At 47.7% G+C, this 15,775-nt stretch overlaps 1 protein-coding gene across 9 annotated transcripts in view; it reads right to left on the reverse strand.

Annotated features, from left to right (window-relative positions):
* Positions 1-15,775, reverse strand: part of ZNF219 (zinc finger protein 219) — a 70,301-nt gene that overhangs the window by 53,718 nt on the left and 808 nt on the right. For 4 of the 9 annotated variants that reach the window (XM_069961512.1, XM_069961510.1, XM_069961515.1 and 1 more), the window contains exon 2: positions 15,518-15,643. The exons of 4 other annotated variants lie outside the window; for them this stretch is intronic. The gene's annotated coding sequence lies outside the window, so the exon portion shown is untranslated. The remainder of the gene's footprint in view (positions 1-15,517; positions 15,644-15,775) is intronic. One more of the 9 variants, XM_069961516.1, reaches the window with a different exon arrangement.

Here is a 15,775-nt window from a genome sequence, read left to right on the forward strand (position 1 = left end):
GGGGTGCTGTCCCGCGGTCCCGGAACGGCCCCCCGTGTCCCGCATTATAAGTGGCCCCACCGAAAAAAACAATAAATCATTAACTCACCTGTCCTCCGGTCCCAGCAGCTCCTCTCCCGGCAGAGCGCGCACTCCCGTCATCCTCCGGGGCGGGCAGCGGGTGACAGAGACACTGACTGTGCCGGAAGTGACCTGCAGCCTCTATCATGACTCACTTCCGGCACAGTCAGTGACTGTATACCCCGCTGCCCGCCCCGGAGGATGACGGGAGTGCGCGCTCTGCCGGGAGAGGAGCTGCTGGGACCGGAGGACAGGTGAGTTACTGGTTTATTGTTTTTTCCGCTGGGGCCACACTAATGGGGGGATTGGCTACTCTGTGGGGCGCTATATGGGGGATTGGCTACTATGTGGGGCATATTTGGGGGATTGGCTACTATGTGGGGCTCTATATGGGGGATTGGCTACTATGTGGGGCATATTTGGGGGCATTGGCTACTATGTGGGGCATATTTGGGGGCATTGGCTACTATGTGGGGCTCTATATGGGGGATTGGCTACTATGTGGGGGATTGACTACTATGTGGGGCATATATGGGGGCATTGGCTGCTATGTGGGGCTCTATATGGGGGATTGGCTACTATGTGGGGCTCTATATGGGGGATTGGCTACTATGTGGGGCTCTATATGGGGGATTGGCTACTATGTGGGGCACTATATGGGGGATTGGCTACTATGTGGGGCTCTATATGGGGGATTGGCTACTATGTGGGGCATATTTGGGGGCATTGGCTACTATGTGGGGCACTATATGGGGGCATTGGTTACTATGTGGGGCATATATGGGGGCATTGGCTACTATGTGGGGCATATTTGGGGGCATTGGCTGCTATGTGGGGCTCTATATGGGGGATTGGCTACTATGTGGGGGATTGACTACTATGTGGGGCATATATGGGGGCATTGGCTACTATGTGGGGCACTATATGGGGGATTGGCTACTATGTGGGGCTCTATATGGGGGATTGGCTACTATGTGGGGCACTATATGGGGGATTGGCTACTATGTGGGGCTCTATATGGGGGATTGGCTACTATGTGGGGCACTATATAGGGGATTGGCTACTATGTGGGGCATATATGGGGGCATTGGCTACTATGTGGGGCATATATGGAGGATTGGCTACTATGTGGGGCATATATGGGGGATTGGCTACTATGTGGGGCACTATATGGAAGATTGGCTACTATGTGGGGCATATATGGGGGATTGGCTACTATGTGGGGCACTATATGGGGGCATTGGCTACTATGTGGGGCACTATATGGGGGATTGGCTACTATGTGGGGCACTATATGGGGGCATTGGCTACTATGTGGGGCACTATATGGGGGATTGGCTACTATGTGGGGCTCTATATGGGGGATTGGCTACTATGTGGGGCACTATATAGGGGATTGGCTACTATGTGGGGCATATATGGGGGCATTGGCTACTATGTGGGGCATATATGGAGGATTGGCTACTATGTGGGGCATATATGGGGGATTGGCTACTATGTGGGGCACTATATGGAAGATTGGCTACTATGTGGGGCATATATGGGGGATTGGCTACTATGTGGGGCACTATATGGGGGCATTGGCTACTATGTGGGGCACTATATGGGGGATTGGCTACTATGTGGGGCACTATATGGGGGCATTGGCTACTATGTGGGGCACTATATGGGGGATTGGATAATATGTGGGGCACTATATGGGGGCATTGGCTACTATGTGGGGCACTATATGGGGGCATTGGCTACTATGTGGGGCACTATATGGGGATTGGCTACTATGTGGGGCACTATATGGGGATTGGCTACTATGTGGGGCACTGTATGAGGGGATTGGATACTATGTGGGGCACTATATGGGGGATTGGATACTATGTGGGGCATATATGGGGGATTGGCTACTATGTGGGGCACTATATGGGGGCATTGGCTACTATGTGGGGCACTATATGGGGGATTGGATAATATGTGGGGCACTATATGGGGGCATTGGCTACTATGTGGGGCACTATATGGGGGCATTGGCTACTATGTGGGGCACTATATGGGGGCATTGGCTACTATGTGGGGCACTATATGGGGATTGGCTACTATGTGGGGCACTGTATGAGGGGATTGGATACTATGTGGGGCACTATATGGGGGATTGGATACTATGTGGGGCACTATATAGGGATTGGCTACTATGTAGGCACTATATGGGGACATTGGCTACTATGTGGGGCACTATATGGGGGCATAGGCTACTATGTGGGGCTCTATATGGGGGCATTGGATACTATGTGGGGCACTATGTGGGGGATTGGATTCTATGTGGGGCACTATGTAGGGAATTGGACACTATGTGGGGCACTATGTAGGGAATTGGACACTATGTGGGGCACTATGTGGGTGATTGAATTCTATGTGGGGCACTATGTAGGGGATTGGACACTATGTGGGGCACTATGTGGGGGATTGGGCACTATGTGGGGGATTGGATACTATGTTGGTCACTATATGGGGGCATTGGATACTATGTGGGGCACTATAATGGGGGATTGGATACTATATAGGGCATTTTTGGCGGGATTGGATACTGTATAGGGCACTATTCAGTCAGCAGCATGTGGTGACTGTAGGGGAGTGGCTATGGAGGGTTGCTATGGGGGCGTGGCTATGGAGGGTTGCTATGGGGGCGTGGCTATGGAGGGTCGCTATGGGGGCGTGGCTATGGGGACCGCGGCGCACATGTCCCTCTTTGCTCTTTGCAAAAGTTGGGAGGTATGTGTACATTACAGAACAGCACTATATACCGTACAGTACACTATACACAAGAAACATTCAATAAAACCAGCAATTATAGTACAGTAGTGACTAACTCCTCTCATCCTTTACTGTATAGTTTCCCCCCCCCCCATCCCGACACTGTAATGGATGGGAGACGGTGGTGCACTGACTGTACTACTACTGTACTGTATATGCACTCCAGCAGTCTTATACAGTACAGGATGGGAGATAGTGGTGCACTGACTGTACTACTACTGTGCTGTATATGCACTCCAGCAGTCTTACACTGTACAGGATGGGAGATGGTGGTGCACTGACTGTACTACTACTGTACTGTATATGCACTCCAGCAGTCTTATACAGTACTGTACAGGATGGGAGATGGTGCACTGACTGTACTACTACTGTTCTGTATATGCACTCCAGCAGTCTTACACTGTACAGGATGGGAGATGGTGGTGCACTGACTGTACTACTACTGTACTGTATATGCACTCCAGCAGTCTTATACAGTACTGTACAGGATGGGAGATGGTGGTGCACTGACTGTGCTACTACTGTTCTGTATATGCACTCCAGCAGTCTTATACAGTAAAGGATGGGAGATGGTGGTGCACTGACTGTACTGTATATGAACCCAGCAGTCTTTTACAGTACTATAACGCAGTGATTTTCAACCAGTCTGCCGTGGCACACTAGTGTGCCGCGACACATGGTCGGGTGTGCCGCGGGGAAAGTTCCCCAAACTATGGTTCCCCTGTGAAACAGGAGAAAACAATGGGGGAGAGAAACCTGGGGATGGGAAGAAACAGGGGAGAGAAGCAGGGGGGAGAGAAACCTGGGGATGGGAAGAAACAGGGGAGAGAAGCAGGGGGGAGAGAAACATGGGCATGGGGGAGAGAAGCATGGGGGAGAGAAGTTTGGTGGAGAGAAGCAGGGGGGAGAGAAGTATGGTGGAGAGAAGCACGGGGGAGAGAAGCACAGGAGAGAAGCATGGGGGAGAGAAGCAGGGGGGAGAAGTATGGTGGAGAGAAGCACAGGAGAGAAGCATGGGGGAGAGAAGCACAGGAGAGAAGCATGGGGGAGAGAAGCACAGGAGAGAAGCATGGGGGAGAGAAGCACAGGAGAGAAGCAGGGGGGAGAAGTATGGTGGAGAGAAGCACAGGAGAGAAGCACAGGGGGGAGAAGTATGGTGGAGAGAAGCACAGGAGAGAAGCACAGGGGGGAGAAGAAAACAGGCCCAGGTTTCACACTGAGTGAGTATAAATACATTTAGAATCTATATTATTAACTATATGTATAATATGTACTGTTTTAGTGTCATTTTGTGCAATTTTGGTTGGTGGTGTGCCCTGGGATTTTTTAAGTATAAAAAGGTTGAAAATCACTGCTATAAAGGATGGGAGATGGTGGTGCACTGACTGTACTACTACTGTACTGTGTATGCTCTCCAGCAATCTTGTAAAGTACTGTACTGTATGTGAAGCCTCACAAGTGCTAAACTCACCAGGTACAATCCCCCATCCACAAAAACGTTCAGATACCGAGTACTTCAATACTGGGTGCCCGAAAAGTGTTTGAGAACCGAGCAAGAGTTGAGAACCAAAGCAAACTTTCCTTGAAAATACAGTTTGAGTTCAAAGCAGTTTGTGAACTGAGGTACCCATGTATTACTATGCCAGGGTTACTTTCTTTATATAATAAACTTTTAACTTCTGACATGTCATGTCATGTCTAATATGTCATGATTGGTTCCATGCCCTCTCTGGTGTGAGCGATGCAGGCAACAAAAAGTCGCAGGTGCTTGCACGAAAATTTGGTTACACAGCTTGATGACCCCCCCCGCCTATACCACTACATGCATTTATAGACATTTGCATTATGCCTATTATCATTCACATAAGTTTAAACCTATGTGTCTAGTATTTTCAGGTATCTATAATTTTTATGTTCATATATACACATCACCACCTATTCCACATATACGGTAGGACTAAAGGTAGCTTCACACGTACCGACTCGCGTTAATAACGCTGCGAGTCGGGTAGGTCCTGGCAGATCACTTTTTAACTCCATACACACAGCGGTCTGAACGACCGCTGCGTGTATGTAATTCTGCCGTCCGCTTAACCCCTTCAGCTGCCAGCCGACTCCCGCTGAGCATACATTACCTGTCCTCGCTGCACGGGGTCCCGCGTACTGCTCTCCCGCCCGGCCAATCAGTGGCTGCGGCAGGGCAACACACTGATTGGCCGGGTGGGAGAGCAGTTCGCCAGGACCTAGCCGACTCGAAGAGTTATTAACGCTGCGAGTCGGTACGTGTGAAGCTACCCTAAAGGCCCTCTTAAACAGAGAAATTATCTGTCAAATTAGGTGGATATTGCCCTAATTAAAGTGGATGCTCACCGATTTTTTTTCTTTAAATTAACTGCTGCCATAAAGTGCCAAAGATTTTTAATTTAATTCTATTAAAAAATCTCAAATATTCCAGTACTTATCAGCTACTGTATGTCCTGCCGGAAGTGGTGTATTCTTTCCAGTCTGACACAGTGCTCTCTGGTGCCACCTTTGTCCATGTTAGGAACTGTCCAGAGCAGCAGCAAATCCTCATAGAAAACCTCTCCTGCTTCCCAGACTGGAAAGAATACACCACTTCCCGCAGGACATACAGCAGGTGATAAGTACTGAAAGACTGGCACCAGTTGATTTGAAGGAATTTTTTAGTGAACTACCCATTTAAGCGCTAATTAAGTGCTATGTATGAACATAGCCTAATAGAGCCAGCAATCAGCCAATGAGGAAGCAATGATTGCTCATCAGCTGATGCTCAGAAAATAGTCTCTGCACATAATAGTCATAGTGATAATAATAATAATAATCTGACAAATTTTGACCTAGGGTATAGACACACTGTACACAGTGTAGGTTGTATCCATTTTTTTCAGGACTCCCTAGAACTTCATCCAACTCTTTTAGCCACTGGTAATCCAACGCAGCACGCTGCTCAAGGTTGACTCACCTCTAGTGTTATCCAGGATTTCTTAGGCTTGGCTCACGCTGCGTTTTTGCAGTCATTTTTTTTTTCGTTTTTTCATTTACTTCCATTACAAGAAAAGGATCAAAAAAGTTGATATAAACGCATGTTTCCTTAGCGTACACAAAAACATAGTCAACCACATTTTTGTGTAGGCTAAAAAAAAGGATGTGTTTTCATAAAGGGGTTATCCGGGTAACAAAAAAAAATATTCTAAACGATCCCCCTTCCCAATACCACCACCTTATATCTAATATACATGTACAACCTATCTTGCACCCTTTCTGTTTTTTCTCTCATATTTACCAGCTCTGGATGTCTAAATTCATCTTCTCTGTGTCCACTCTGACAATGTGTTGTTCACTCTTCCCCTCTCCCTTTGTAGACACCGGACATGTGATCTCCTCTCTGGGTTACAGATTACCTGTCTATTTACTTGGCAAGCCGACCCCCAGGAGACATCATCTGCATCATCTCCATGCACCTGTTCACTAGTGTAAGGGTATGTTCACACTGAGCAAATACAGCAGAATTCTCCACCGCGGAATCCCGCCGTGCTGTGTCCCGATGTGAGTGAATGAGGGTGCACGCTCCTCCGCTGCCGCCGTTCTCTGCTCTTATCTGTTTTGTCTTTAATTTTTTAGTACAATATTATGGGACAGTCATCTTGCCTAAGCTGTTTTGTACAGCATTTAGCAGAGAAAGGTTCTGGGAGGGGATTGTGGAGGCTTTGCAGCCTTCTGCACTTTGGGAGCTTAGAAACACCTCTTTGACTCCTTACACTAGAGAATAAAGGCATTTTTCAATGTTATGGAAGCACAGCCAGATACATGAAAGTAGGGCTGGGCGATATTGGCCAAAATCAATATCGCGGTTTATCGCACACGTAGCCGCGGTAACGATATTTGAACGATAATTCTGACACGCCCCTTTGTAAGCCACACCCCTTTTGCAAGCCACACCTACTTGCCATACCAAAGTGGCAATATTTTGATTCACAAAAGTGAAAAAAATAATAACTCACTTAGCAGCAACACAAGGCAGAGCCATTTAGTGCATACTAGTTATTACAGTATAGGGGCACGGCGCACAGTATAGGCACAGTATAGGGGCAAGGCGCACAGTATAGGCACAGTATAGGGGCACGGCGCACAGTATATGCACAGTATAGGGGCACGGCGCACAGTATATGCACAGTATAGGGGCACGGCGCACAGTATACTGTATGCACAGTATAGGGGCACGGCGCACAGTATATGCACAGTATAGGGGCACGGCGCACAGTATATGCACAGTATAGGGGCACGGCGCACAGTATACTGTATGCACAGTATAGGGGCACGGCGCACAGTATACTGTATGCACAGTATAGGGGCACGGCGCACAGTATATGGGCACGGCGCACAGTATATGCACAGTATTGGGGCACGGCGCACAGTATAGGGGCACAGCGCACAGTATAGGGGCACGGCGCACAGTATATGCACAGTATAGGGGCACAGCGCACAGTATATGCACAGTATAGGGGCACGGCGCACAGTATAGGGGCACAGCGCACAGTATATGCACAGTATAGGGGCACGGCGCACAGTATATGCACAGTATAGGGGCACGGCGCACAGTATTTGGGCACAGTATAGGGGCACGGCGCACAGTATTTGGGCACAGTATAGGGGCACAGCACAGTATTTGGGCACAGTATATGCACAGTATAGGGGCACGGCGCACAGTATATGCACAGTATTGGGGCACGGCGCACAGTATATGCACAGTATAGGGGCACAGCAAAGTATTTGGGCACAGTATAGGGGCACAGCACAGTATTTGGGCACAGTATAGGGGCACGGCGCACAGTATATGCACAGTATTGGGGCACGGCGCACAGTATATGCACAGTATAGGGGCACAGCAAAGTATTTGGGCACAGTATAGGGGCACAGCACAGTATTTGGGCACAGTATAGGGGCACGGCACACAGTATATGCACAGTATAGGGGCACAGCGCAGTATATGCACAGTATAGGGGCACAGCGCAGTATTTGGGCACAGTATAGGGGCACGGCGCACAGTATATGCACAGTATTGGGGCACAGCGCAGTATATGCACAGTATAGGGGCACAGAGCAGTATTTGGGCACAGTATAGGGGCACGGCGCACAGTATATGCACAGTATTGGGGCACGGCGCACAGTATATGCACAGTATAGGGGCACAGCAAAGTATTTGGGCACAGTATAGGGGCACAGCACAGTATTTGGGCACAGTATAGGGGCACAGCGCAGTATATGCACAGTATAGGGGCACAGCGCAGTATATGCACAGTATAGGGGCACAGCGCAGTATATGCACAGTATAGGGGCACAGCACAGTATTTGGGCACTTACAGCTCCTGCAGACACCAGGGACAGGCTGAGGGCAAACAGCAGCTCCAGCACCTGGGCACTGGGCACATACAAGGAGAAGAGGATCTGCAGGGGCTGGCAGCTGCTTCCTTCCTGCGGGGTAGTGACAGCTCTAGATTGCAGTACCATCTTCTACAGGTTCTCTCCCTTGGGCTACTCCCGCTCTCCGCGCCCTCCGCGCTCTGATGGGACAGGTGCTGGGTGGGGAGGGGCTCTGATTGGACAGGCCGGGACGGGTGCATGGAGAAGGGCATAGCGCGCTCTGATGGGACAGGCCGCGTGGGGAAGCATGACGCGCTCTGTCGGGCAGGAGGGGGTGCGCTCTGTCATGCCGCGCACGGAGATGGGGGGGAGGCGCGCTGTCATGCCGGGCTCTGAAGTATGGGCATCCCTGCACAGACGGCACACGGGGTCGGGGGTCGCGCTCTGTCGTGCTGGGTGCGGAGGGGGGCGCTCTGTCATGTCGGCCTCCCTGCACAGAGAGCACACTAATTCACTGCTCACGGCTCAGGCGGGGAAAGCGTGAAAATACCGCACATACCGTCCTGGCAATGTTGAGGTCGGTTAACCGACGCCAGAGACGGTATCGGTATTTTCACGGTATACCGCCCAGCCCTACATGAAAGGTACCATTTTGGAACATGAATTACAGCTGACAGATTCACTTTAAAGGGAACCAATCCCCAAGACAATGCTACCTAATCTATCAACATCATGTTATACAGCAGAAAGAACTGAGTAGTTTGATATATATCTTTATGGGAACAGATTTACTATAACTTATAACTTGTTGATTGAAATCTCTGCTCATTCTGTGTTAAGACTCCTTAGCATGGAAAGGTCAGACATCTCAAACAATAAATTACAAGTTATACTGAATCTTTTCCCATAAAGCTATATATCAATCCGCTCAGCTCCTTCTGCTCTATAACATGATGCCAATAGCTAAGGTAGCATTTTTACGATGATGGGTTCCCTTTAATTCCATTGAAAAACAATACAGTCCACGCTCATTATAAGCAGCTTACACAGAACAGTACAGTATGAGGCTATGTTCATACAACGTATCTTTACGTAAACGTACGTCCGTTGTTGCAATCGGCAACAACGGCCGGACTTTTCATGAAAAGATACGCTGCCTTGTCTTCTATGGCATCCCGGCCGGAGCGTATACACATAGTATCCGCTCCAGCCGGGATCTCTTGTGGTGCCGTGGAAAACCCTGTCAGTGCACACAGTGGAGTGAGCGGCCGGGGCAGTGGGGGTTCACACAGATGCGCCCGCATCAGAATTCTGCGGCTGCAAAGATCATCCGGCCGGTACTGCAGTATCGGTCGGGATGATCTTTTCAGAGAACAGCCGTTACGTCACGGAACAGCTGGTCTAATACATAGTCTGAACATAGCCTTACAATGCACAGCTCAACACTGCAGTTCCCCCTCCCCTCCATTGCAAATTTTTGAGCAATTTCTTATTTGCTCAAATTTTTTTAACTTTACTGGAGCTATGCACAAAAATTTGAAGGCAACTTTTTTTTTTTTTTTTACAGTGGTTTTCTGGTAAAAGCATTGATAAATTTTCCCCTATGTATTTACTGAATCTGGTATGCAACAACAGTTACAGTCTTAGGCCCCGTTCCCACTGAGCAAAGGTAGCGGAATTCCGCGATGGAATTGTCCGCCGCGGAATGCCGTTAGCCTCCCGCTCATAATGGGAGTCTATGGGAGGCGCGCGCTCCTGATCTGTACGCGCTGAAGAATGAACGCTACCTTTGCTCAGTGGGAACGGGGCCTTAGAAGAACAGGACTAGCAGTTAATTGATTTAGAAAACACACAGAGGATTCATCACTGTTTGTGAAGTGAAGTGACTTCCCACATTGTTTTCCTGGCTTATACATCATATGTAACTGCAGCACCAAATTTATAGAAATGGCACAGGTCCCTCATATATAGCTAACTATGAATGGAAGAATATGAAACAGCTAAACAAGTTTCTAACTGGGGTCTGGCTGGGCTGGAGTTAGTTTGCGCAACAATGTTGCGATTTATTCATAAACGTTTGCGGCAATTTTAAATTGTCAAACTTCATTAATCGCCTAGCGCTGCAAAAGTCAAAGCAGAGTTGACTTTTTCTAGGAGTTCTAATAAAATACCAAGAAGTGTAAAAGCCCTTTGCGCAAACATATACAACAGATGTACGCATCAACGCTGTGTAAATGCAATGACAATTTTTTCCCACAGATTATTCTTAGGCCTCATTTACATGTCCGTAATTTTTTGCGGATCATATTTTGATCAGCAAAAATGTATCTGTAGAGCATCGGTAGTATCATCCATATTTTGCTTGGATTCGTAAAAGTGGAAAGTACTTAAAAAAGTAGTAGTAAAAAAGGAAGAATGGTTTAAATGATGACACTTGCCAGAACTGCTATTTTTGGTGGACCTTACGGAGGGAACCGCAACGTCTGCACCATCTGCAAAAAGTACGGATCCCAGGGACTTTTATTTGCAGATGTGTGAATAGGCACATATAAACCAATGGAATATAAATTTATCTGTAATTGTGGATCTGCAATTGCTGACAAGTTTTGCGGACATATAAATAAGGCCTAAGCCTGCTTGTCCACATATGCGTTTGTAATGTCCCCATTTCGCTCCCAATTGCCATGTGATGTTGCCGTTATTCCCGGCCACATAATGCGGCTATTGGGGAGAAATGGGGGTGTGGTTTTTACAGTGTTTGGCTCGCATTCTAAGGCTATGTTCACACTACGTGAACAACCGGCCGTTCCGTGACCCCGGCCGGGTCACGGAACGGCTGGTCTTAGCCCGGATAATCCCGGGTGATCTTTCCAGCTGCGGAGCTCTGATGCGGGCGCATCAGCGTGCGCCCGCATCAGAGATTCCCATAGCACACAGTGAAGCAAGCGACCGGAGCCGCTCGCTTCACTGTGTGCACTGACAGGTCTTTCTGCGGCCGGAATTCACTGAATTCCGGACACAGAAAACTGACCTGTCAGTTTTTTCCGGCGCCGCATGGGATCCCGGCCGGAGCGTATACGATGTGTGTACGCTTCGGCCGGGATCCTATTAAAAATAAAGCTATGTCCCACCCCGCTGTAGTTTTACGTAGTGTGAACATAGCCTAAATGCATATCTGTAAACATGACCTAATGGTCCTATTCCACGGGCCGATGGGGGTCCAGTCAATAATGTAAACGAGCGCTGATCTGCTAGATTGGCGCTCGTTTACTGGGCTTATTCCACGTCCCGATAATCGTTTAACGAGGGCTGCAGGGACATCGTTACCGATGTCCTTGCAGACCTTGTTTAAAAACGATACATTACCTACACATGTTGCAGGTCTTCTCCTGCGCTCCTTCCTTCTCCCGATCCCGTGCAAACCAGCAGCTTCGGAGCAGCCTGTCTAAGCTGACAGACCTCTCAGCCAATCACTGGCCGCAGCGGTCCTGGCCAGTGATTGGCTGAGCAGTCTGTCAGCTAAGACAGACCGCTCCAAAGCTGCTGCTGTGCGCGGGACCGAGAGGAAGAAGGAGCGCAGGAGAAGACCTGCAACATGCTTAACTAATGTATGGTTGCTTGTGAGATTGTCAGTCACCCGCCGCGCATCGCTATTCCACGCAGCGATGCGCTGTCCGTGCCCGATGATTTTAGGTTTGAACCTAAATAAACGATCAGCTGACACCATCATCGGCTGATCGTTGTCTCTATTCCACGGAGAGATAATCGGCCTGATTCGGCCGAATATCGCTCCGTGGAATAGGCCCCTAAGAATTGTTGCAGTGTTACACGCCTGTTTAATTTTAAGGCAATTAAACAGAATACAACTCAGATGCAGCATCTGAACCCAGCCTTAAAAAAAACGTACAAATTTACAACAGGCTGGCACTAATGTGATATAAACCTAAATCATCAAAAATGTAAAAAAAATTCAGGAAATCCCTTATATTCCGGCCTGGTTTACAGATCCTCCCTATTGTTTCCTTCAGCTGTGTCCAGGGCATGTGAGTCAGACAGAACAGATTGCGCAGACATGTAATCCATCAGATACATCATAATCTATGCTTGATATACCATCAGTGTAAAATGTGCAGCCATTTAGGCATGTGCATCACAGCCACTTACGGGGCATCATTTTTTACATCTCGTGACAGCGCTCTTTGATCCTTGTAAAAAAATCTACAGGCAGAGCAGATTTTATTTTGCTGTCAGTCCCAATGGGTAGACATATTTTCCATTCTAGTATACTGGATTTGCAAGAGGAAAAAAAAATGTTGGCATTTGCAAGTTTACCAGTCTGTTCCATCAGTGCCCGCTGCAGGGATGGCTCTATTATTAGCCGATAGGTAACTGATTTGGAGCTGCCGTTCCTGTAAAATCTTCCCCCCCTGCTTTCTATACATTGTGACAATGGTCCTGCTCTGTCATACACACCGCCCAAGTGCAATGGGTAATGTGATGCTTCATTTGCTGCTTCAATCAGCAGAATGGTTACTTCCACCACTGACACATAAACATATATCAATTTTATAGACTGCAGTGCCGGCTGTGAAATAATACACAGATGAGCATGTTGTATGACCTGAACGCAGGCTGCACACCCCCAGACAGACAGTGTCCTTGATAGGATTTTACATGAAATTTAGGGCCGGACGGAGCAGTACACTAGCAAGGTGTTCTTTTCGAAAGGTCACCCGTATGGATAAAGTGATATCAAATGTATATGTGATAAACCCGTCAGTAAGGCTGCCAAGAGTCCCAGGACTGAGGCCTGGTGGATGGCCGAGCGTGCCGGGCGCAGGAATAGCACAGGGTGCATCTGTGTCTGATTGAGGTGCTGTGACAGAGCTGTGTGTGTTTGTTTGGGGCAGGGTGGGGGGGTGGAGGGTAGAGGGTTGCCATAGAAACAAGTCGTCTAAAACAGGACGATGAATATTTATCATCTCTAATGAATATTAATAAGATTGATTGAATAATCAGGGCTTCTCCTCTCTTAACGCGGCTCTGCAGATGGAATATTAACACTACAGTCGCCCCCTGTTTATTTCTTTATCAAAGTCACCCGAGTGACGCAAGAAGCCCTCACCATCTTCAAATACATCAAACAATGTGCTCCACACACCAGTCCCATTGTACTTTTTTTATTTCATAATCACGTGTTTCGTTTTAACCCTTTCCGTTACCTGACTATGATTATTTTAGTCTATTAAAATGGTGCATTCAGTATTGTGTGTGGGGGGGGGGGGGAATTACACCCCATAAATGTACACCTATATTATGTTTGTATATCACAACAAAATACGTGTGACGTGACCGTCCGACATCTGGTGCCACAGACCGGTTCCCAAGTAAAAAAAAAAAATCTATTGGAACTTTGCTTCTTTTCCATGCACAAACAGATTTACAAAGGATCCATTGTACGCTGACATATGTAACAGAATATTCTTCTCATGCACAAAGCGGAGGTATGTCGAGAAAAGAGCGACTGTGCGCGGCATCACAGCTGCTACCTAACAGCGCAACGGAAATAACTCCTGGCAACACTCCTTAGAATACACTCAGCTGCTGCAGAACCTCTTTTCGAAAAGGAAGCAGTGGCCTAGAACTAATAAAATAACATAATGTAAGATGTACATCATATCACATTGACTCTTATACAGGTGCCAGTCATAAACCCCCCTTACACAGTGCCAGACACAATAATACAGGGTTATCCCTAATACCCCAAGTGCCAGTCAGCATTCCCTATATGGTGGCAATCACATATGCCCTTATACATCCACAACACCCCAACATGGTGCCATAACATTCTAGCTATAGTGTATACAGCCAGTGAGGCCAAAACAGAGTCTGCTTCTGATGAGCGCAGACTGTACGTTTTAGGAGCTTAAAGGGAATCCGTCAGCTGTAATTCACGATCCAAACTGCTGACACTGTTAGATGCTGTTAGGACAGGGAGACACTTGGTACCTTTCATATACTGGTCTGTGCTTTCAGAGTGTAGAAAAATGCTTTAATTCTCTGGTACAGAGCGTCAAAGAGGCTTTCCCGAGCTGGAATGCCCTCCTCTCTTCTTAAAGGGGTAGTTTATTAAAAAAGTTCTTTGAAATAAACTGGTGTCAGAAAGTGACAGAGATTTGTAATTTATTTCTATAAAAAAATGTCAAGTCTTCCAGTACTTATCAGCTGCTGCATGTCCTACAGGAAGTCGTGCATTCTCTCCAGTGCTTTCTGCTGCCACCTTTATCCATGACAGGAACTGCAGAAAATCCCCATAGAAAACTTCCTTAGCTCTCCAGACTGGAAAGAATATACTTCCTGCAGGACATACAGCAGCTGATAAGTACTGGTATCTATCACTTTCTATCTGAAAAAGAAATCTACTTAAAGGGGTACTCCAGTGTTTAAAATCTTTGATATTGTGCATCAGTTACAAAGAGCATCATAAAGAAGCACTTCTTCAGAGATGGACTTGTCTCGGCAGTGACAGCCTGCTCAGCCAATCACTGGCTGCGGCACTGTAACATCTCAGTCAGTGATTAGCTGAGCGGGCTGTCACTGCCGAGACAAATGGAAGCAGGATGGTTTAGTAGGGGACCACAGGAGGACACGGGGGGCACACGGTGAGGTAAGAATAGCATCATTATTTACTATATAACTGCTGAACTATGTATAAAGTTTTTGAATGCCAGAGTACCCCTTAAAATTACAGGAAGGGGAATTGTGCTGGATCAAATAGTATCAGCCTCTCCCTGTCTCTCCCCATGATCCTGCCGGATACATTTAGGGGGACATTTATGAAGCGTCTGCCCGAGGCGTACACCAGGGAGAAGGTGCAGATTCGCCCCTTCTCCCTGGCGTACGCCTGCTGTATGCCCAGCGTGACAGATGGGCGGGCTGGCGGAGCTTGATAAGGCGGGAGGAGGCGTGGCCTCCACCCGCACCTCATTTATCATGATTTACGCCTGCTCGCAGACGTAAATCATGATATTAATCTACAATTGCTAGAAGCAGGTGTAGATTTAGTACGTCGGGCGCAGGTTCGGTCGCCCGGCCGGCGAGATTAGCTAAGAGGCGTGCGCCCCTTAGTGAATCCTGCCGGGGGAAAGGGGGTGTGGCCTAATATAAGTCGGCGTACTTGTACGGCGGTGTTCATAAATCCCCCCTTAGTGTCCACTATGGTACTAATAGTAAAATCAGCCACAATTTCCATAAACACTCCCAGTCACATGACCTGGATACAGCTTGTGCCTCCTCAGCTTCTTCACCTCACTAGTCTCCCACATCCTTTCTAACCACACTGAATAGGCTGTCTATCATACAGCTTCCATTCAATGACAACAAGCAGCAATCTTGAAAACTGCAAAAAAAAAATTTGATACATTAAGTTTATAAAATTTTTACAGTACAAAAAATAAGTTTTGTGTGTTAGCCTGTAATAGTCCACACAGAGGAGTAAGATGGCGGCCACATCACTGAGCACTGACCTTAC

This window comes from Dendropsophus ebraccatus, chromosome 3, assembly GCF_027789765.1.
Source record: "Dendropsophus ebraccatus isolate aDenEbr1 chromosome 3, aDenEbr1.pat, whole genome shotgun sequence".
Classification (NCBI taxonomy): Eukaryota; Metazoa; Chordata; class Amphibia; order Anura; family Hylidae; genus Dendropsophus; species Dendropsophus ebraccatus.